The following is a 23,188-nucleotide window of genomic DNA, read 5'->3' as shown; positions in this document are numbered from 1 at the left end:
TCCAATTCATATATCCATTTTGCTATAAAATAAGTTAGCCTCTAGTAATTCAGCATTGCCTTTCACAAAAGTTGAGCCAAGGTTAGGATTTTAAATAGAGTGAACAAAGATCTTTAAACATTGAGTTGGAAAAATATCTCAGATAGTAATTCAGATATAAGTAGTGACGTGGAAGGGTAGACTTTAGTCAGTTAATGTGCATGCACCATTTGGGTAGATAATAATATTCTCTTTCATTATCAAGTTTCTTGAATGAGTAGTCTATATTACTGCTTCCATTTTAGCAATCTGACTTTTTTTTTAGAGTTTTTCAAGGCAATGGGGTTAAGTGGCTTGCTCAAGGCCATACGGCTAGGTAATTACTGTGTCTGAGACCGGATTTGAACCCAGGTACTCCTGACTCCAAGGCTGGTGCTCTATCCACTGTGCCACCTAGCTGCCCCTATCAATCTGACTTTCAAGCCTACCTTTCTCTACATATTCCCATCTTAAAACCCTACCATGGCTTCTTGACCAAAATCCAATAGCTTTTTTTTTTCCATTCCCCAGTTTTCAATAGATGTAGGATGAGGAAACTGAATACAGTGCAGAGAAGGCTGCTTGCTTGTTTCTAGTGAATAGCAGTATAGATTCAGGAATGTTTTCATCTTAGAAATCCTGAGTCCATACCTCATTTTTAATCTTTCTAGAATCATATATCTGGAATGTTAAGGATCATTATAGGTTCTCTATTCCAACTCTCTATTTTACAGATGAGGAGATGGAAGCATATGGAGGTTAAATGATTTGCCCAAAGGTCACATGATAGTAGACATTGGAGGGTGAATTTGAATCCAAATTCTGTGACTGAAAATTTAACCCTTTTTTCTTTGTGATTTTCTGGGTCAGAGGGAAAAGAGAGGAGATGAGCAGTGCTATTTTTAAACCTGATAATAAAGAGGACTACTACTGCCTTCTCAATGTACATAGCCAAGAGAAGTAGCTAAATGGCACAGTGAATATAAGTCAGGAGGACCAGAGTTCAAATCTGGCTTTATCAGTTATGTCATCTTGGGTAAGTCATGTAACTCTGCCTTGCATCCAGGGCTATCTCCAGTTGTCCTAACTAGTATCTGGTCATTGAACCCAGATGGTTCTGAAGGAGAAGGTGAAGTTGGTGACTTAGCACAGCACCCCTTCACTCAAATCCAATTCATTTGCTTGACAAGGCATCACTTCCCTGATGTCATGGTCTTCTTCAAGGGCCAAACATCATCATCATATCTAAGAAAAGATGAAGAATTGGGCAGCTAGGTGGCACAGTAGATAGAACAATAGTCCTGGAGTCAGGAGGATCTGAGTTCAAATGTGGCATCAGATACTTACTTAGCTGTGTGATCTTGGGCAAGCCACTTAACCACATCACCTTGCAAAAGAAAAAGTTGGAGAATCTCTCAAGACATACCAAACCATATGATTACTAACTACATCTAGGGATAGATGAAGATGCAAGTTTCTTCTGGATGCTCCTAAAAGAAGCCTAAAAATGATTGATAGAGATCTTGAAATATTGGTATTGTGGGCATAAGTGGTATTTTCCGTATTTTCATCATGGTGACTAGCCAAAGGCAAGGCATTTTGGAGAGAAAGGCATTTTGAAAAGGGAACAGCTGTTTAAAAGTTGGTGTCTGACTTGTGATGGAAAATGCCATTCACATCCAGAGAAAAATCTATGAGATCTGAATTTAGAGAAAAGCATGCTATATTCACTTTTTAAAACATCTTTTATATTTTATCTTTCTTTCTCATGGCTTTCCCCTTTAGTTCTAATTCTTCTTTCACAATGTGACTAATATGGAAATATGCTAAACACAATTATATATGTACAATCTATATCAGATTACTCACTACCATGGAGAGAGGGGAGGGAAGGAACAGTGGTAGAAAAATTTGTAGCACAGAAACCTACAAAAAGATGAATGTTGAAGATGATATAATATGTAATATATGATTGGAAAAATGAAATAAAATAACATTAACAAAATAAAAGTTGATGATTTCTGGATCTACCATTAAAATATAGAAAAAGCCCAAGCTCCTGACCAGAGATAGAATAGAATAGAATAGAATGTACCTGATAATGATGTTTAGACAGATTTTCTTGGACTCTTAGAAATCTAAGTTATGATGTCTAAACTTTTTTTAATTAAATTCCATTTTTTCAATTACATGCAAAAGTATTTTTTCAACATTAATCCATTTGCAGGTTTATAAGTTCCACATTTTTCTACCACTCTCCCTTCTCTCCCCTCCTCTCCACAGCAGTAAATAATCTGTTGTACATGTATACTCATACTTAACATATTTCCATATTATTCATGTTGTGAAAGAGAATTATAACTAAGGGGGAAAAACCATGAGAAAAAAGAAAATGCATAAAAGAATTTTTAAAAAGTGGTCATAGTGTGCTTTGCTCTACATTATTTAAACTCTTGATGAAGAAAATTGCCTATGCATATTAACTAACTTGGGGGTGCCATTGAGAGTAGCTAAATTCAGGAAGAAGAGGAATAGAGAAACCCAGAAGGACTCAGGAGACAATATTTCAATAAATAAGCAAAAATAAAACCAGGTATTTATATAGAGTTTATTTAGAAAAGTATAGAATTTGAGTAAGTTAGAGTGTTTATTGCAAAGAGGAAATTAAATCTTTTAGAAAACACTGAGGCTTGGTGAAATTAGATTCATGACTATCTATTTCAACTTCCTATTCTACTTTATTCAAAAGAAATAACATCAATAATAAGTACCATTTATATAGTACTTAGTATATTCCAAGCTCATTATAAATACTATCTAACAACAATAATGGGAAGTAAGTACTACTATTTTATAATGTTCTTTATTTTACAATGTAGGAAACTGAGGGAGATAAGTTGAGTGATTAGCCTAGGGTCACTCAGCTAACAAGTGCCTGAGGCTAGATTTATATTCAGATTTTCATGTCTGCAGATCCAGTGCTCTATCCACTGAACAATCTAGGTGTCCCTAGCTTATTTTTTGTGGGGGGAGCTGTGAAGGTGTCTATGGGGCAATGGGGTTAAGCGACTTACCCAAGATTACACAATTAGTAAATATCAAGAGTCTGAGGTTGAATTTGAACTTTGGTCCTCTTGACTCTAGGACCACTGCTCTATCCTTTCTGCCACCCAGTTGCCCCCATTTAACTGTCTCTAAAAAAAAAAAAACAGTATACAAGACAAGTAGTGAAGTAACATTATAGAGACCAGAAGGTAGCAAAAGGTGGAAAGTATCTGGGTAAAGATCAAAGAAGTCATAAAAGAAATTATCTTTTTATTACAGTATACTTCAAACTACTTGAATTTTTATTTTTCGGTTTTTGCAAGGCAAATGGGGTTAAGTGGCTTGCCCAAGGCCACACGGCTAGGTAATTATTAAATGTCTGAGGCCAGATTTGGACTCCTGACACCGGGGCTGTTTATCTATTCACTGTGCCACCTAGCTGCCCCCTCCAAACTACTTGAAGAAAAAATTAGTTACAAAGCATAAACTTGTCTTAAAACCTTAATATGGTCCTGATTGGGGGTGTCAATCACACAAATATCGACTTGAGTTCTGTTTAAAAAATATTTTATTTGTTTTTGTAACTACATGCAATGGTAGTTTCTACCAATCATTTTGTTGCAAAATTTTGAATTTTGAATTTTTCTCATTCCCTCCCTTACCTACCTCCTCCCCTAACTCACTAAAGTAATTTTTTTTGGAAATTTGATTGGTATGGCCCTGAATAAGTAATTTAGGTAGAATTGTCATTTTTATTATATTAGTTCGGCCTGCCTATGAGTATTAACATTTATACAGTTATTTAGATCTGATTTTATTTGTGTGAAAAGTGTTTTATAGTTGTTTTCATATGGTTTCTGAATCTGCCTTGCGGGTAGACTACCAAGTATTTTATTGTCTGCAGTTAAATGGGATTTATCTCTCTATCTCTTGCTGCTGCATCTTGTTACTAATATATAGAAATGCTGAGGATTATGTGGATTTATTTTTATCTTATTACTTTGCTAAAGTTACTAATTGTTTCCAGTATTTTTAAAAATTTTTTCTAGGGGTGGCTAGGTGGCGCAGTGGGTAAACTACCGGCCCTGGAGTCAGGAGTGCCTGGGTTCAAATCCGGTCTCAGACACTTAATAATTACCTAGCTGTGTGGCCTTGGGCAAGGCACTTAACCCCATTTGCCTTGCAAAAACCTAAAAAAAATGTTTTTCTAGGTTTCTCTTGGTATACCATCATATCATCTGCAAAGAATGAGATTTTTGTTTATTCATTACCAATTCTAATTTCTTCAATTTCTTTTTTCTTCTCTCACTGCTAAAGTTAACATTTCTGATCCTTGGTTCACCCCTGATCTTAATGGAATTGCTTCTAGTTTATCCCCATTTCATATAATGCTTGCTGATGGTTTGGGATTGAGACTGTTTATCATTTTAAGGAACATTCTATTTATTCCTATGTTCTTTAGTGTTTTTAATAATTAAGGTTTGGATGCTGAATTTTGTCAAAAGCTTTTTCATCAACTATTAAGATAATCTTATGATTTCTGTTAGGTTTGTTATTGATATGTTCAATTATGCTGATAATCTTCCTAGTACTGAGACAACCCTGCATTCCTGCTACTTGCTAATATTTTAATTAAAAATTTTGCATCCATATTCAAGAGGGAAATTGTTCTATAATTTTCTTTCCCTGTTCTGACTCTTCCTAGTTTAGGTATCAGCATCATATTGGTTTCATAGAAGGAATTTAGCAGAACACCTTTTTCTCCTATTTTTTTATTCAAATACTTTATATAGAATAGGAACTAATTGTTCCCTGAATGTTTGGCAGAATTCACTTTGAATCCATCTGACCCTGGAACATTTTTCTTATGGAGTACATTGATGGCTTGTTCAATTTCTTTTTTTTCTGACATGGAGATATTTAAGTGTTTAATTTTGTCTTCTTTTAACCTAGGCAGTTTATATTTTTGTAAATAATCATCCATTTCACTTAGATTGTCAAATTTATTGGCATATGGTTTGACAAAATAGTTCAGAATTATTACTTTAATTTCCTCCTCATAATCTTTTTCATTTGTGATACTGGAAATTTGGTTTTCTTCTTTCTTTTTTCAATAAAATCAACCAAATATTTACCTATTTTATTGTTTTTTTCCATAAAACTAACTCTTGGTTCAATAGTTTTATTGCTTTCCATTTTATTAATTTTTCCTTTAATTTCAAAATTTCTAATTTGGCATTTAATTGGGAATTTTTAATTTGTTCTTTCACTTCCTTTTTTAGCTGCATGCTCAGTTCATTAATCTCTTCCTCTAATTTATTCACGGAAGCATTTAGAGAGATAAAGTATTTTCCCTAATTATTGCTTTGGTTATATACCATATATCTTGTTATTCTGTTTTTTTATTGTCATTATCTTGATGAAATGATTTATTCTTTCTATTTTTTGTTGTTTGATTCACTCATTCTTTAAAATTAGGTCATTTAGTTTCCATAGCCCTTTATTGCATTTGATTTTTATTTAATCATGATCTGAAAAGGATGTATTCAATATTTCTGTCTTTCTGCATTTGATTAAGAGGTTTTTATACCCTAATACATAGTCAATTTTTGTGTAGATGCCATGTACCATAGGAAAAATATATATTCTTCCTATTCAATTTTCTCCAGAGGTCTATCATATCTAAGTTTTCTTATATTTTACTCACTTCTTAATTTCCTTCTGGCTTATTTTATGGTTAGATTTATCTAATTCTGAGAGAGGGGCTGGCCCCATTGTGCTGTGGGTGCCGTGGTCTGTGTGTCCCCAGGCCCTGCCATGAAGCCCGAGCCCCCAGCCATCCATGAGGATTGGTTGCGGGAGATGTGCAGCCTCTGGCGGGGCCAGGCCATGTCCCTGCAGGTGGATGAGCTGCTCCACCAACAGTGCTTCCACTACCAGGAGATCCTGGTCTTCCGCAGTAAGACCTGTGGCAATGTCCTGGTCCTGGATGGAGTCATCCAATGTACAGAGAAGGATGAATTCTCATACCAGGAGATGATTCTATCCCTCTGCAGCCATCCCAGCCCACAAAAGGTACTAATCATTGGTGATGGGGACAGGGGAATCCTTCGGGAAGCGGTGAAGCATCCCTCCGAGGAGTCTGTGGTCCAGTGTGAGATTGATGAGGAAGTGATACAGGTCTCTAAGAAATACTTGCCGGGCATGGCCGTGGGCTACTCCAGTCTGAGGTTGAAATTGCACATTAGAGATGGATTTGAATTCATGCAGCAGAACTAAGACGCCTTTGATGTCATCCTTATAGACTCCTCAGACCCCATGGTCCTGCCGAGAGTTTGGTCAAAGTGTCTTATTACCAACTGATAGACAGTGCTGAAGGATAATAGGATCCTCTGCTGTCAGGATGAGTGCCAATGGCATCTGGACCTCATCGAGGAGATATGACACTTCTGCAAGTCTCTGTTCCCTGTTATGGAATATGCCTACTGTATTATCCCCACCTACCCCAGAGGGCAGATTGGCTTCATGTTCTGCAGCAACACCCTGAGCACTAATTTCCGGGAGCTGGTACAGCTACTCACCCAGGAACAAGTAGAAAAAATGAACCTCAACTCAGATGTCCACCACGTGCCCTTGTACTGCCCAAGTTTGTCCGCAAGGCCCTGAGTGATGTGTGAGGAGACTAGTATGCCCACCTCGGCCTCTCCCAGAGACTACAAGCCACAAGTACCCATTCCAGTATGCCCCTCTTCTTGACTGGCACTTGGCCAGCCTTTTACCTTTACTCTGTGTGTATCTCTTTGCTTCAAATATGTTTCTTGTAAACAGCATATTATAGAATTTTGGTTTTCAATCCACTCTGCTATCCACTTCCATTTTATTGGAGAGTTCATCCCATTCACATTCACAATAATAATTACTAATTCTTTATTACCCTCCATGCTCTCTTCCCTCCACTTGTATTTTAACTTCTTTCACCTTCCCTCCTCCCCATTGTTTTGCTTCTGAAACTGCCTCCCTCAGTGTGTTCCCCCCTTCCTGTCCCCCATCCTTCTTTTTCTTTACCCTTTCTCTTTTACCCTTCTTCCTTCCCACCTTCTATCAGTACCTCCTTCCCTCCTCCCACCATCTCCCCTGCTAATATTTTAGAGGTAAGATAAATGTCTAAACTCAATTGAGTGTATATGTTGATTGCTCTTTGAGCAAATCCAATGAGAATAAGATTCAGGCAGTTCACACCTCTTCCTTTCTTTCCCTCAATTGCAATAGATCCTTTGCACTTTTTCATGTGATATAATTTACCCCATTCTACCTCCCCCTCTTCCTGTCTCTTTACAGTCTGCCACCTTTTCCTTAATGTCTTAATTTTTAAAAAATCATTCCATCAAAGTCATGGACATAGCAGGAATATCTATACCTGAAGTCCAAGTATAATCCCCATTAACAGAATTACATTTCTTGAGAGTTATGAGAATATTCCTCTGAGATAGGGATGTAACAGTTTAATTTATTGGATAGCAGTCTTTTTTTTCCATGTTTACCTTTTTAAGTATCTCCTCCTTGAAGATCAAATTTTTTATTTAGCTCTGATCTTTTCGTCAGGAAAGTTTAAAAGTGGCTTATTTCATTAAATGTCCATTTTCCCCCCTAAAGAAAAGGTTCAGTTTTTCTGGATAGTTGATTCTTGATTGTAATTCAAGTTCCCTTGTTCTCTGGAATATAATATTTGAGGTCCTTCAATCCTTTAATGTTGATGTAGCCAAGTCCTGTGTAATTTTGACTATAACTCCTTCGTATTTGAATTGCTTCTATCTGACCTCTTGCAGGATTTTCTCCTTGATCTACTAATAATTCTGGAGTTTTGGGGTGGCTAGGTGGTGCAGTTGGGGCAGCTAGAATAGAGCACCAGCCTTGGAGTCAGGAGTACCTGGGTTCAAATCCGACCTCAGATACTTAATAATTACCTAGCCATGTGGCTTTGTGCAAGCCACTTAACCCCACTGCCTTGAAAAATCTAAAAAAAAAGAATAATTCTGGAGTTTGGTCATAATATTCCTTAATATTTTCATTTGGGGATCACTCCAGAGGGCATCAATGACTATTTTGCTCTCTGGTTCTAGGATATCAGGGCAGGTTATCTTAACTCTATCATAAAGAATCCATCTGAACTCCATTTAGATATTTTTTGATCAAGTTTTTCAAGTATTCTTATATTCATAAATTGTCTCTCTCTTGTTCTATTTTCAAGGGCACTTGCTTTATCAATGAGATATTTTACATTTTCTTTTATTTTTTCATTTCTGTCATTTTGCTGAATAGATTCTTGGTGTCTCATGAAGTCATTGGCTTCCACTAGTACCAATCTATTTTTCTTTTTTTTAAATTAATTTATTTAAAATTTTTTTTGAATTATAAAGATTTTATTTATTTTGAGTCTTACAATTTTCCCCTTACTCTTACTTCCCTCCCCCCACCCCACACAGAAGACAATTTGCCAGTCTTTACATTGTTTCCATTGATCCAAATTGAATGTGATAAGAGAGAAATCATATCCTTAAGGAAGAAACATAAAGTTAAAGAGATAGCAAGATCATACAATAAGATATCAATTATTTTCTAAATTAAAGGTAATAGTCCTTGGTCTTTGTTCAAACTCCACAGTTCTTTCTCTGGATACAGATGGTATTCTGCTTCTCAGATAGCCCCAAATTGTCCTGGATTGTTACACTCATGGAATGAGCAAGTCTATCAGGGTTGATCATTACCCCCATGTTGCTGATAGGGTGCACAATGCTTTTCTGGCTCTGCTCATCTTGCTCAGCATCAGTTCATGCAAATCCCTCCAGGCTTCCCTGAATTCCCATCCCTCCTGGTTTCCAGTAGAACAATAGTGTTCCATGACATACATATATCACAGTTTGCTAAGCCATTCCACAATTGAAGGACATTTACCTGATTTCCAATTCTTTGCCACCACAAACAGGGCTGCTATGAATATTTTTGTACAAGTGATGTTTTAACCCTTTTTTCATCATCTCTTCAGGATATAGACCCAATAGTGGTATTGCTGGATCAAAGGGTATTCACATTTTTGTTGCCCCTTGGGTGTAGTTCCAAATTGCTCTCCAGAAAGGCTGGAAGAGTTCACAGCTCCACCAACAATGTACTAGTGTCCCAGAATTCCCACAACTCTTCCAACTATGATCATTGTCTTTTCTGGTCATATTGCCCAGTCTGAGATGTGTGAGGTGGTACCTCAGAGAAACTTTAATTTGTATTTCTCTAATACATAATGATCTAGAGCAATTTTTCATATGGCTATGGATTGCTTTGATCTCCTCATCTGTAAATTGCCTTTGGATATACTTTGACCATTTGTCAGTTGGGGAATGAAAAAAAATTGGCTTAGTTCTCTGTATATTTTAGAAATGGGTCCTTTGTCAGAAACTTTAGTTATAAAGATAGTTTCTTAATTTACTACATTTCTTTTGATCTTGGTTACAGTGATTTTGTCTGTGCAAAAGCTTTTTAATTTAATGTAATCAAAATCATCTAGTTTCTTTTTAGTGATGTTCTCCATCTCTTCCTTAGTCATAAACTGCTTCCATTTCCCTAGATCTGACAGATAAACTAGTCCTTGATCTTCTAGTTTGCTTATAATATTGTTTTTTATGTCTAAATCCTGTATCCATTTTGATCTTATCTTGCTATAGGGTGTGAGGTGTTGGTTCAACCTAAGTTTCTTCAATTGTAACTTCCAATTGTCCCAGCAGTTTTCATTGAAGAGAGAGGTTTTATCCCAGTAGCTGGACTCTTTGGGTTTATCAAATAGCAGATTACTATAATTGTTTCCTGCTATTGCTCCTAGTCTGTTCCACTGGTCCACCACTCTATTTCTTAGCCAATACCAGACAGTTCTGATGACTGATGCTTTATAATATAATTTTAGATCAGGTAGGGCTAAGCCATCATCTTTTACACATTTTTTTCACTGAATCCCTGGAAATTCTTTTTTTTAAACTTAAAGATTTTATTTATTTTGAATTTTATAATTTCCCCCCCCCAAACTGACTTCTCTTCTCCCACACCCCACAGAAGGTAACCTGACAGTCTCTGTATGGTTTCCATGGTACACATCGATCCAAACTGAACATGATGAGAGAGAAAAATCATAAAGTTCATCCCATTCACTTTCAAAGTTATACTTACTACTCTTTATTGTCTTCCATGCTATCTTCCCTCTGTTTGTATTTCCCCCCTTTTTACCTTTTTCCATATTCCCCGGTATTTTGTTTCTGGATACCACCCCCTTCAGTGTGTTTGCCCTCCTATATCCACCCCCTCCCTTTTCTTTCCCCTTTCCCTTTTTTCCCTTTTCCCTTCCCTTACTTCTGTTAGTTTACCTTTTTCCTCCTCCTCTTCCCTGTCTCTGTTCCCCCTCCCCCTTTCCCCTTTTAATACTTGAAAGATAAGATGTTTTTTAAGTTAACCAAGTGTGTGTGTAAGTTAACTTTAAGTCAGTTCTGATGAGAGGAAGATTCAGGTGTTTCTCATCTCCTCCCTTCATCCCTCTATTACCATAGGTCTTTTGTACCTCTTAATGTAATGGAATTTACCCCATTCAATTCCCTCCCTCCTCCTGTCTCCTTTCTGTCCCCCATTTTAAGGAGGAAGTAGTTTTCAATCATTCTATCTGAGTCATAGAAAATTCTGAGTATCCCTCACTTCTGGCAAAGTATATTCTCTCTAATCAAGTTACGATTCTTTCTTTTTTGGCAAGGCAATGGGGTTAAGTGACTTGCCCAAGGTCACACAGCTAGGTAATTATTAAGTGTCTGAGGGTGGATTTGAACTCAGGTCCTCCTGACTCCAGGGCTGGGGCTCTATTCACTGTGCCATCTAGCTGCCCCTAGAGTTACAATTCTTGAGAATTATTAGTCTTTCTCCGAAGTAGTATTATAGCCAGTATCATTCCATTGAGAACAGCCTCATGGATAAGCCATGAGTGTCCATCACTTCTGGCTAGCTATATTCTCTCTGTTAGAGATACAGTTCTCAGGAGTTATGAGAATCTTTTTCCCATGCTGGGAAAAAAAGCATTTTATAGCATTTTTTGTCTTTAACCCCCCCTTTTTTTTTTACCTTTTCATGTGTCTCTTGAACCTCCTGTTAATGTCCAAATTTTCTATTTAGTTCTGGTTTTTTCATCAGGAATTTTTGTAATTCTTCCATTTCATTAAATGTCCATCTTTTCCCTCTGAAAGTGAAAGCTCAGCTTTCCCTGATGGTGGATTCTTGGCTTCACTTCAAGCTCCCTTACTCTTCGTTCCAGGCCTTTCAGTCCCTTAATGTTGATGCAGCCAGGTCCTGCATAAACCTTACCATGGCTCCTTGGTATCTAAATTGTTTCCTTCTTGCTCCTTGCAGGGTTTTCTCTTTTATCTGATAGTTCTGGAATTTGGCCACAGCATTCCTTGGCATTTTCATTTTAGGATCTTTTTTCTAGAGGGGATCAATGCATTCTTTCAATGGCTCTTTTGCCCTCTGGTTCCATGATATCAGGGCAATTTTCCATCACTAAATCCTGTAATATTAAGACTAAGCTTTTTTTTTTCTCTTCAATGTTTTCAGGAAGACCTATAATTCACAGGTTTTCCCTCCTCCATCTATTGTCAAGGTCAGAGGTTTTGCTGATGAGGTATTTTACATTTTTTTCTACTTTTTCTATTTTTGGTTTTGTTTAACAGGCTCTTGCTGTCTCATTAATTCACTAATTTCCACACACTCCATTTTTTTAAAGAAGAATTTTCTTCATTTACCTTTTGCAACATCGTTTCCAATTGGTCAGTTCTATCTATGAAAGAGTTTTCCATTTGACCATTTGAGATTTTTAAGGGAATTTTCTTTTTGCATTTGTCCAATTGTATTTTCCAATTATTTGTTTTCTTGTTCTAAGGTGTTAATCTTCTCTTGGGTTTCTTTTCCCAGATTTTCCAATTGATTTTTAAACTCCTTCCTTATTTCTTCAAGGAGGTCTTTCTTTGCTGGAGCCCAGATCTTATTATCCTCAGAGGTTCTAGGTCTCTCTGAGTTAGCCTCTTTTCCTTCCAAGAAGTTTTCTATTGACCCTCTTTTTCTTCTGGGCTTTCTTCATTTTTCTAAGAACTTGAGTTGGGGAGGGGCTATTTCACAGAGGTTTAGTGTTGGGATCCCTAGAGGCTTTACTCACTGAGTGTAATATCTCCTGCTGGCCAGTAGGGGTGCTAGAGGATTTGCTCACTGGGTGTAATATCTCCAGCTGGCCAGTAGGAGGTGCTGGTTGCTTTCTCTGGAGTGTCTGTGACCTTGATTGAGGCCCTCTCCCTTGGCCTAGAGGGAGTGATTGAAGCTATTAAATACTTTTGTCTTTGATCAATGGTGGGCTATACTCTGAGGTGAGGTGATCACTCTCCCTATTGTCATCTGAGGTGGTTCTCCTGCTCACACACCTGTGCCTGGGGCAGATGGTCTGTAATTGTGTTTGTTCTGGGAAGAGGCTTCAGCTGAAATGGAGGTGTGGACTCTTGAGTTCCTCCTGACCAGATGAGTCCAGGGATGATATCTGCAGCTCTCTGGCACCAGAACAATCCCTCTAGCCCTGCTGACAAACTCCTGAGGGTCAGCGCCAATATCAATGCCTCTGCTCCCTTGTTGATTCAAGTCCCTGCCGTCGACCAGGCCAGGCTCTAGCCCACTGCTGATCAAGCTGGTCCAGTTCTCAGGCCCTTAGGCTCCTGGGCTCCAGTTCACTCCTAGGCTCTCACTGGTCGGTGCTCCCAGCAGAGTCTGCCCTCTGTGCCCCGACTCACCCATGACTGCAAAAGACAAATCCTGAGGTAGATGCTCTTTCTCCTGGCTTTTCTTTCTGGGTTTTGTTGATTGGATTTCTGTTAAGAGGTTTGTTTCATATCATATATGGGGGAAGATCAGGAAATTTTAGAACTGCCTGTCTTCTCTCCACAATCTTGGCAGAAAGTCTTCCCAATCTATTTTTCAAGGAGGTGTTTTCTCCATTTAGCTTTTACATCTCCTTTTCTATTTGGTCAATTCTATTTTTAAAGGAGTTGTTATTTTTTTCCATTTGCCCAATTGTGTTTTTGAGGAAATTATTTTCTTTTTCAGTTTGTCCACTTGTATTTTTAAAGATTTTGTTTTCTTCTCTAATTATATTGTAGTAAAATGTTAATTTTCTCTTGCATTTCTCTTCCTAATTTTTTCCATTTGATATTTAAACTCCTTTCTGATCTCTTCTTAGAGGGCATTCTGGGTTGGAGACCAATTTATATTCTCCTCTTAAGCTTCACATATAGCATCCCTTCTATTTTCCTTTCTGAGCTAGTATCCTTTTCTTCAAAGTAACATTTAATAGACCCTGGTTTGTACTGGCTTTTCTTGATTGGGGAAGTTGCTAGGGTGTTGCAATAGAGGAGTGGCTTGCTCATAGACCTTTCATGTTCAGAATCCTGGGGGTCTTGCTCATTGGATTTAGGAATTCCAGGGGATTACTCAGTGGATCAACCAGGAAGGAAAGCCAGAAATTTTCTCTGGATTTTATTGGGGATATCAGATGCCCATTCCCTATGTCTGTGGCTCAATCTGGATGAGGCCATCAGGGTTGGAAGTGCTACAGTTTTTCACTAGATAGAGCTGGGGAAGTTGTTCACAACTGAAAAGATGCTAACACCTGAGACTGTGTCTGTTTCTGCTGGGGAATGGCCAGGCCCTCCCACAGGAACTCAGGAGTTCCTCACTGAACACCAGGGGTTCATGGTTCAGGACAACTAGACAAGCCATACTGGTTGAATGGGTGGCCTGGGAAGCAGCCCTGGAGTTTTCCCAGTACTCCCACCAAACCCTGCCCCCAGTTAACCGAGTCTCTTCTCTCTGCGCTTGGTACACCCATGCTCCCTCACTTGACAGACCTTACTGGAGGATGTTTCACTCTGTGCTTTTGTGGATTCTGTTGATCTAAAATCTGTTAAGGGGCTTGACTTAAGTCAGGGAAAGCTAGGAGAGCTTAAAATAGTGCCTGACTTCTTTTAGCCATATTGGTCAGAAGTCTCTGCTTGAGTTTTTTCTGCCAAAAGAAAAGTGACTAGCAATTTCTTGATTTGCCCTAATGATAATTTTCTCATTCAATAATTTGGAGTAAAGAAGTGAGGAATAAGCATTCCATAGCACATAATACTACAAATATCTCCATTTTATTTCAAAAGTGTTTGTAGTTTGGGATTATTGGGAGCATGAAGCTGCCATATCTTAGAATTTGTGATAGAGGAAAGTCAGAATGGTGTGATATGCAAATGAGATTTTGATAGAGCAGATATGTTAGGGGTCAGAAAAAGATGAGGCAACTCTCAAAGGTGAAAGTTCTATTAAGAATCAGCTTAGGAAGCATGAGAAGACCTTAAGAATATAATTCTGGAGACAGAAAAAGAATGAAAAGACTTATAAAGATAATTGTATATGCAATAGATTAAGTGCATGTGTCTATATGTATGTTTGTGTATGTGTGTAATCTTTCCATAGAGCATTTCCTAAGCCACTGAAAGGTTAAGTGACTTTCTCACATTATTTCCTCTAACTTGGATGCCTTTCCCAGCTCACCATCTCTTCCTGTTGACATCCTGTCCATTTTAAGACTGAGTTCAAGTGCCAGGCTAGGAGTAATTTCTCTCATTTTTTACTCATTATACTTTCATGAACTTATATGGTAATATTTATCATATTTACTTGTGTACATTTCATCTTCCCCCTCTCCTCTTGATTATAGGCTTCTCAAGGGCAGGAACCTTGCTTTTCTTTGTATTCCTTGAAAATTATATCACAATGCATTGTGCACAGGACATCCTCAATTCATGGGTGTTAAATTGTTAAACTGAATTTAGGTGGTGTATTAAAGCATCTAAAGTTATTTTATGTCATTTATCTCATTGTATCCTGTAGGAAAGAATAGAGATTACTAGTTCCACTTATTAAATAATAGAATGGAGACTCAAAGAAGTAATTTGACCAAGTTTGAACATCTGAGAGGTGGCCAAACTGATATAAAAACCCAAGTGATCTAATTCCCAGTCTAGTGCTCTTCTGTTACAACATTCTATTTGCATCTTTGTTTTTTCTTATTCTGTGAAGGAGAAGAGTGATAACTCTGGAGTTTTATCTTCCCTTTGAATCTACAAGGATAAGTACAATTTATAAGTGGCTTCATCTAGTGGCATGTGCTAAAGTGTGCAGAGATGATTTTTTGTGTAGAGAAAAGACCAGCCAGAATTGATGGCTAGAAATTCATATATGCATAGAATACACATAGTGCATCAGTTCTTTAGAATGATCTTTAAGAAGCCCTAGCTTTTCAAACACTCTGTGGCATTTTCATTGACTCTGGACTGGTCATTGAAAGTGTCATTGTGTAATGACACTGCTCTAATTCAAGTCCCATACAACATGACAGTGTCCCTTTTAATTTCCAAGGTCGACCTCATTTCCACCTTTGCCCCTTTTTATGTGTGGCAAAGGAAAGTGTAATTCAGTTGTGGATCATATGATGACAACTTTGACTCCATGTCCTTGGAATCTCGCCTGGAAAGTGGTTGAAGGAGTGACATTAGATTATGCATGCACTTCTGCCACTCAAAGATCAGGTCAATGAAAAAGCTCTTTTGCAACCAAATTCCCTGATATGGCATTGTCCTAAGTGGCCAGAGCCCTGATTCTCAATAATCAAATTTGAGGTCGCCTGTTATTTAAAATGGAAGATCAGGACCAAATTAATAGCAAAAACCACTTAACTCTCCTGACAGATACAAGACTGACTGCAAAGAGAGGGTCTTCCTTATTTTTCCCCTGAGAAGACTCTTATTAGAGTCTGCTTCACTTATTCACTTAGCATAATTCTAATTCTCTGTATCTCTCTCCCTCTGTGTGTGCATATACAAACATATGTCCATATATGCACATACATGTATACATATATCCATACAAATATACACATATGTCCTTAGAAGGGCTGAACTGTATAATATAAATGTACCTGACAGCTCCAGTATTTGGGCATGGGAGTCAATGAAGAAATTGGAAAGGTGTTAAGATAATTGGTGCCATTAGAAGAGGGAAAAAAAGTATGGTATGGTAGACTGGTTTGACTTAGAAACATCTCCCAGAAATCCAAGCCTCAATTTATCAAAGGAACTTTGCTCAGTCATAATAGAGGAAAGGTATTCAGCAAGGATATTCAGAGAGTCCACTATCTTGATAAGACAACATAACCTCTCAATATTAGTCAAGTTATGTATGAATGACCAGAATCCTCAGAGAGAGAGAGAGAGAGAGAGAGAGAGACACACACAGAGAGAGAGAGAGAGAGAGACACAGAGAGAGAGAGAGAGAGAGAGAGAGAGAGAGAGACAGAGAGAGAGAGACAGAGAGAGAGAGAGAGAGAGAGAGAGAGAGGAGAGAGAGAGAGAGAGACAGAGAGAGAGAGAGAGAGAGAGAGAGAGAGAGAGAGAGAGAGCATAGGAGCTCTTCACTTCCTTTAGATCAAGTGACTAGGAGTCACATCAGCAACCTGAACTAGTCCTCTGAGTCAATCAAGTCTCAAGAAGAATCTCAAAACATCTTTAAGAAAAAAACAAACCAAAATCTGCATGGAACTGGATTTTTGGAAAAGGTACTCCACCTTCCTTGATAGGGCTATAGGAAATATAGCTCCTACCACTGATGAAATTGTCAAGAATGAGGTATTTAGGGTGAAAGTAGAATGATTCTGTTCTCCTTCCTCATTTAGATATAGGAAGGCAGCCCACCATTTATTCCTTCTCTGGCTGCTTATTATACATTTAAATGTTAATTCCTATTTCATCAGTCATATTCTTAGCACATTTGCATACATGACTATTATAAATAAATAAAGCATTACCTCTATTCAGGAAATGCTAGGGTCATAGGATTTAAAGTGACTTTTGAGTTCATCCAGTACAATTCCTGCGAAAAAATTCCCAAGAAGTTTTATTGATTTTCTTTTAGATCATGTCAATAATTTCTGTAATTCTTTTCCTGTTCTTCCCTTCTTTAAAATGAAATTCCTTTTAACAAAGAAAAACAGTTTTAGAAAAACCCTAAAAACCATTACAATGTCTGACCATGTAACCCATTCACGGAATTGAAGAAACTGATAGGTCTAGGAAATCAACTAAGTATATACCATGTGTGTCAGAGGAGGAGGAAGGAAACCCAAGTACCCCAAATCATACATTGTACATGTTTAATTGATTTCATAGTGTCTACCAGTTTCTTCCATCATTTGGACTAGATGAGAAAGTCCACTCTCTATAGCCCTTCCCCTAAGTAACTGAGTCCTATGGAGAAGTTGGAAGGCCACTGAACTATAATTCAAGAGACTTTGGTTTTAATCTTGCCTCTGACACGTACTAGTTATGTAATTTTATACAAGGCATTATATAACATCTAGGCTTCTGTTTCCTCTTCTATAAAATGAGAGGTGGCTCCTAAAGTTCTGAAACCATGTGATCCTCAGGCATAACCTACAAGAAGACATGAGGTATCAAAATAAAGTTTTCCTGGAATCAAAATTGCTAATTTGCAAAGTAAATTGTTTTTAAAACATTGTGTTAGGATAAATGCTGTGGTGTGCTGGAAGCAGCTTGAACTGGTTTGTCAGAACTGATTGTTGAATTTTCAATTTGAGCATTTATACCTTTGAGATCAGTGAATAATACAAATCATTGTAGTCTAGACTGAAGAAATTGGTGGAGAATATGTTGTTGATGCTGATTAAACTTAAAATTGTGTCTTGTGGACATATTTTTTTAACTTGATAATGAAATATTTACTAGCATGCCCCTGGATAAATGGTGCATCATAGTGATAGGGAAGGAACTAGATATAAGGATGAAAGTAGGAGAGAGGACAGAGGGAGCAGTTGGCTCACCTCTACCTTGTGATATTGTATTTGGCTTGGCATCAAGGGAATTTAATCAACAAATCTAATCCTGGTTTCAAATTGGAGGCTCTTTTTGCATGTGTAATATTTTCTCCCTGATAATATAGCATGTAATATTTTAATAATATGAATTCTTTTGTGAAAACCTGACACTACATAGAAAAAGAACAAAGCAATAAATCTCAGGTCTAAATCTAACACAGGAAGCCAAGAGCAATTCTAAAAAGAACCACATACTTTGGCTATGGAATGCTCTGTAAAACCAAGTTTGAAAACTGTATTTTCCCCTATGAACTGTCAGAGAAAGTAAAAATTCTACCATTAAAACATTTCATCATTTGTTTCCACCAACCGTGATTCCATAGTGTTCTTCCTCTGAGATCAGTATAGAAAAGAAGTTGTTCTGTGGCCTTATAAGGTAATTTTAATGTAATTCACCAATTCTTACCCCAGAATGTGAAAGTCCTGTACTTGTTGCAGGGTATACAATTGGGGAAAAAAGCAATAATGATGAATAGCATTTATACGCTGCTTTAAAGATTACTAAGTACATATATTATCTTCTAGGATTCTCACAACAATCCTATTACTATCTCTATTTTACAAATGAGAAAATAGAGGAAAGAAAAATAATACTTGCCCTGCCCTTATTGAACTACACTCTACTGCGGGGATACAGCATGCTCACAGATAAGTAAACATAAAGTATATATGTTGATAACTATATTTCTTTTTTATTTTTTTAGTTTTTGCAAGGCATTGGGGTTAAGTGGCTTACCCAAAGCCACATGGCTAGGTAATTATTAAGTGTCTGAGGCCAGATTTGAACTCAGGTACTCCTGACTCCAAGGCCAGTGCTCTATCCACTACGCCACCTAGCCGCCCCTATATGTTGATAAAGAATATATGTTGACATATTGATAACTAGGTAATCAGTTAAAGTTTCTATACTAGACAGTGGTCCTTGAGATGAGCTTTAAAAGAAGATAGGGGTTCTCTGAGGTAGGAGAATGGTGATTGCTGATGTCTTTTGTGATCCTGATGTTAAAGAAAGAAGCTGAGAAGTGACCATCCCTTCCAATCCCTTCATTTTACCAGTGAGAAACTTGAAATCCAGTGATTTTATACAACTTTTCTAAGGTTACAATAATGGGATTTTGAATCTGATCTTAGCATAAAACTAAATATCACTCCTTAGATAAAGCCATAATTTCATTTATGCAGCTGTATTTCTCCACAGTGCAGTTCAAGCTCATCTACACTTGTTCTTCCTTTGCAATTGTCATTCGTGTTAGTAAATTTGCCACAGAGATTAACCCAAAATGTTAGGGGTTTTTCTACTATTTTACCAGCATTTTATGGATACCAAGAAGCATGAAGTCTATCCACTGGTTATACCCCACTTTATGATCATGCTTTGGTTTTTCTAGTCATATATTTCTCTGAGAACAATCTTTTATTCCTCTTTTACTCCATGGTTCTTGGTAGGAAGTTGCATCTGCTCACACCCACCATATTCCTCCTCTTCATCGTCTTTAATTTCACTTCTTTAGAGACTTTAGTATTTCGTGACTCATAGGCATATAGCATTGCTCTGAGAATGTTGGTGTTGGAAAAAAAAGATTTTGCATATGCATTTTAATATATTTGTTAAAATAAAATCTCTCTTTTTGAACATCAGCATCACGAGCTAGCAAGTGGAGGAAGTCAGTGCCAATTTATTGAAATGTCTAATGTTCAGTGATAACTCCAAGTTTTTCAGTGGAAATGGAAGTCAACAGAAGTAGAATTCCTGTGAAAGGCAACCTTAGATCTTTTGTAAAGTTTAAAGTACCATAGAAATGGAAGTTATTATTTACTAATCTCAATACTAAAGTGGACATTCTGTCCCTTTTAGTGTAGATTGAAACTTTTCAATGCCTTAGTAGATAACAATCATGAATTGCTACAACTGGAAGTTTCATTGTTATATAACCAACCTTTGATGTTCAACTCCAAACTTCAGCTATGTCGGTCCTTGAATAAATAAATAGACAATTTATAGTAATGGCTATACTCAAAGTCTTTACATCTTGGGAAGATCTGTAAGAGTTTGCTACTAAGCTGTCATAATTATTGAGAAACCAAGATTATGACCAGCAGAGTGCCTGGTCCATAGTAACTTTTTTTAATAAATGAATTTTCTTTTATTTTTATTCATTCAGCTAGGTACTAGAAGGCTTTAATGATGTTTCCACATTCATCATCATTACCAACCCTACCATTACCATTCTTCTTGAGTGCAGAGATTGTTTCATTTGTAGAGATCTGTCTCTGACCAACTGCCCAGTTCAGAATCTAATCACAGAAAGTAAAGGCCTGATAATAATGTGTTAAATTAACTGTAAAAATGCAATCATGCCTGGTGATCCCTTTATAAAGTGTGAACCAGTTCTTTGATTAAATTAGAGCTGGAACCTGGCCATTCATTGAGTAATGATTGACCACACCCTTGGGTGGTCCATAAAAGAGTTAGAAGTAAGCAAATGAAGGGGGGGGGAGAGAATGGAAGATCCAGCAGGCAGTTACCATGAAGAGTGAGTACCCAGATTCTGTGAGAAAAGTGGGACCAGTTAGATATAAGGCATGTTTGGACTATCTGCTCCCCAAATTAAATTTCCCCCAAAGTGATAATTCTGTATTATTATTATTATTATTGTTATTGTTATTATTATTCTCCTCTTTTATAGATTTGTATTTGTATCTCTAGCATCTAGAGCAGTGACTGGCTCATAGTAACACCTAATCAATGTGTGTTGATTTTTGATTGACCTAGAGTAACAAAAACATTGTTCATACCAGGTTTTTCTCTGACACAAGAACAACAAAAGACAAGTTATCCTGGAGAGCAAGAAAGTCTTCATAACTATATGATGTTTTTGAAAACCTAAATATGAGGCAAGCCCACCTTATCAAAAAGAGGCATTACTTTTTCATATCATGGAAGATGGAAACACTGTTGGAAACATGGATGGAAGATGGAAACATTAAGATTGTGATAGCTTTGGAAGAAACTTGGGAAGACTTGCATTTCTGATGCTAAATGAAATAAACCGTTTAACAAGGGGAAGACATTTTGAAAGAACAACGACAATAATACAAAGATTTTCTTTTAACTTTAAATGATCTCAGAACTATGATCAAAGCTGAGCACAACAAAAACTTCTGAAGTTTAATATATATCTATATATACATATTTCTAAATGCATATGTGTTTATATATATATATATTTGTTAAAAGGCAGGGCTCTTCTATATGAGGCAAAGGGAATGAAATTTTGGGAAAATGTTGGGTGGAAAAATGGGGAGGAGGAAGAAGAATGCTTGTTTATTCTAATATCTCTGGGCTGGGTATTGTTTTTAAAAAAAGATTCTAGGTGATTTTCTTCTAGTAAACATCCTCTACCTTCATGGCAGGGTTCTCTCTGACTATGTTTCATAATCCATTGACCCTTTCTTCAGAAGAATATAGAACTGCAGGAATCAGCAGTTTTTCCATAGAGCCATTTGGTGAAAATGGCCTCCCAGTTCCCTGGACCTCTTTCCAGACTGGCAAGGAGCCTTGGCTTTTGCCTGCTTATTTTCCTTAATAACCTCCTTACTCTCTGGGCACTGCCTATGGAAAGTCAGACAGTGAATACAAATTGGATGGGGAGGAATAATGGCTAGCCTTCTGTTGACGTCTTAAGTTGTGTGCTGGGAAAGAAAGGTAGCACTACTCTGCCTTGTTGCTTCCTCCCTTGTTCACCAGCTTCCCCCCTCAACCTTTTTTTTTTATTTCCATGAGGCCCACTCATTATCTTCTTGCTTCCTATCATTTTTGGCTTTTACTACTTTACTGGTGACTACTTTACTGGTGAGGAGAACATTTGAATAATTGTCTGTTAATGATCCATTGAACCCCTGGTAGATAGTAATTAAATATTGTTAACTGCAGGTTTTCATGACACCTTTAAAGGACTGTCTGGTGAAAAGATCTATGAATAATACTGTCCTGTAGTGTATCTTACCTTTCCTCTGTTTTTCTGGTTTCAAGTCAACTGACTAGACCTGGAATTCAGGAATAGGTGAGTTTTGGGGCAAAGCACATTTCTTGCTAAAGAAAATTTTCTATTAATTTTTTTTCTTCCCTGTAAGGTGGAACCCTCATTCTATGGAATGTTGGCAGTGATTGGATAGTAAAGAGACATAGGCTAGCTCCAATGCTCCTCCAAGGCAATCTTTTTCTGTCCTCTGAGGGAGACCCTAAATCTACTCATTTTTTTCTAGTTTTCCCTAGTGACTTTATCATAATGCAATATGTTAGTGCTTCCCTCTTTGCTTGTCCTGATTTACATGCATTTTGCAAAATGTACACTTATACAGAAGCCTTGAAATTCTTTTCAAAATAAGGATAATACAGTAATAAGTTGACAGATATAATATTCACATTTCACATCAAAGGCCAGTGTCCTTTTTGCCTTCATAGGTCTAAGATCCCATAAGCCCCTTTTTGGCCTCTAATGTTTTATCACACTTTGGTCCTGAAGAATGTAGAAACTACTCCATGAGATAAACCAAATTGTTCTGGAATTCAATGTCCTGGATTTTTTCAGAGCTTAAACCATGCCCTGGGTATGTTTTAAGATCCTATTATTAATCACATTTACTCTTTCAGGCCCCTAGGGTCTAATTCTTCAGATTACCAATCAGACTTATGGTAACTATTAAGATATATGCACCTTCCAAACATTAATATACTTATGGTCAGAAGACATGTGTCATTCAGTTCAAGTCAGAAATATTGAGTAGGTACCTGCAATGGGTGGATCTCTGTTCTAGGTGCTAGGAATATATCCAGAATGGAAATGACAGATTTCTATAACACTAAAATGTTATATTGTGATAGTCAAATGAAGGACTAAGCAACTTCATTTAAGAGATTCTCATATGAGAGACAATGGCCTCAAACATTTCTATTTGACTGAAACAGGTGGCATACATTTCGAAGGAGCAATTTGAAGCATCATCAATGATAACAGCAACAATAAATTAACATTTAGAGTGCTATAATAATAATAATAATAATAATAATAATAGCATTTA

At 37.2% G+C, this 23,188-nt stretch overlaps 1 pseudogene; it reads left to right on the top strand.

Moving 5' to 3' along the window:
* The first annotated feature begins 5,880 nt into the window (after nt 1-5,880).
* LOC141494865 (spermidine synthase pseudogene) lies at nt 5,881-6,740 on the top strand (annotated as a pseudogene).
* Nucleotides 6,741-23,188: the final 16,448 nt, after the last annotated feature.

This window comes from Macrotis lagotis, chromosome 8, assembly GCF_037893015.1.
Source record: "Macrotis lagotis isolate mMagLag1 chromosome 8, bilby.v1.9.chrom.fasta, whole genome shotgun sequence".
NCBI classification, from domain to species: Eukaryota; Metazoa; Chordata; class Mammalia; order Peramelemorphia; family Peramelidae; genus Macrotis; species Macrotis lagotis.
The sequence above is the reverse complement of the archived record's forward strand: the minus strand, read 5'-3'. Positions and strand labels throughout refer to the sequence as shown.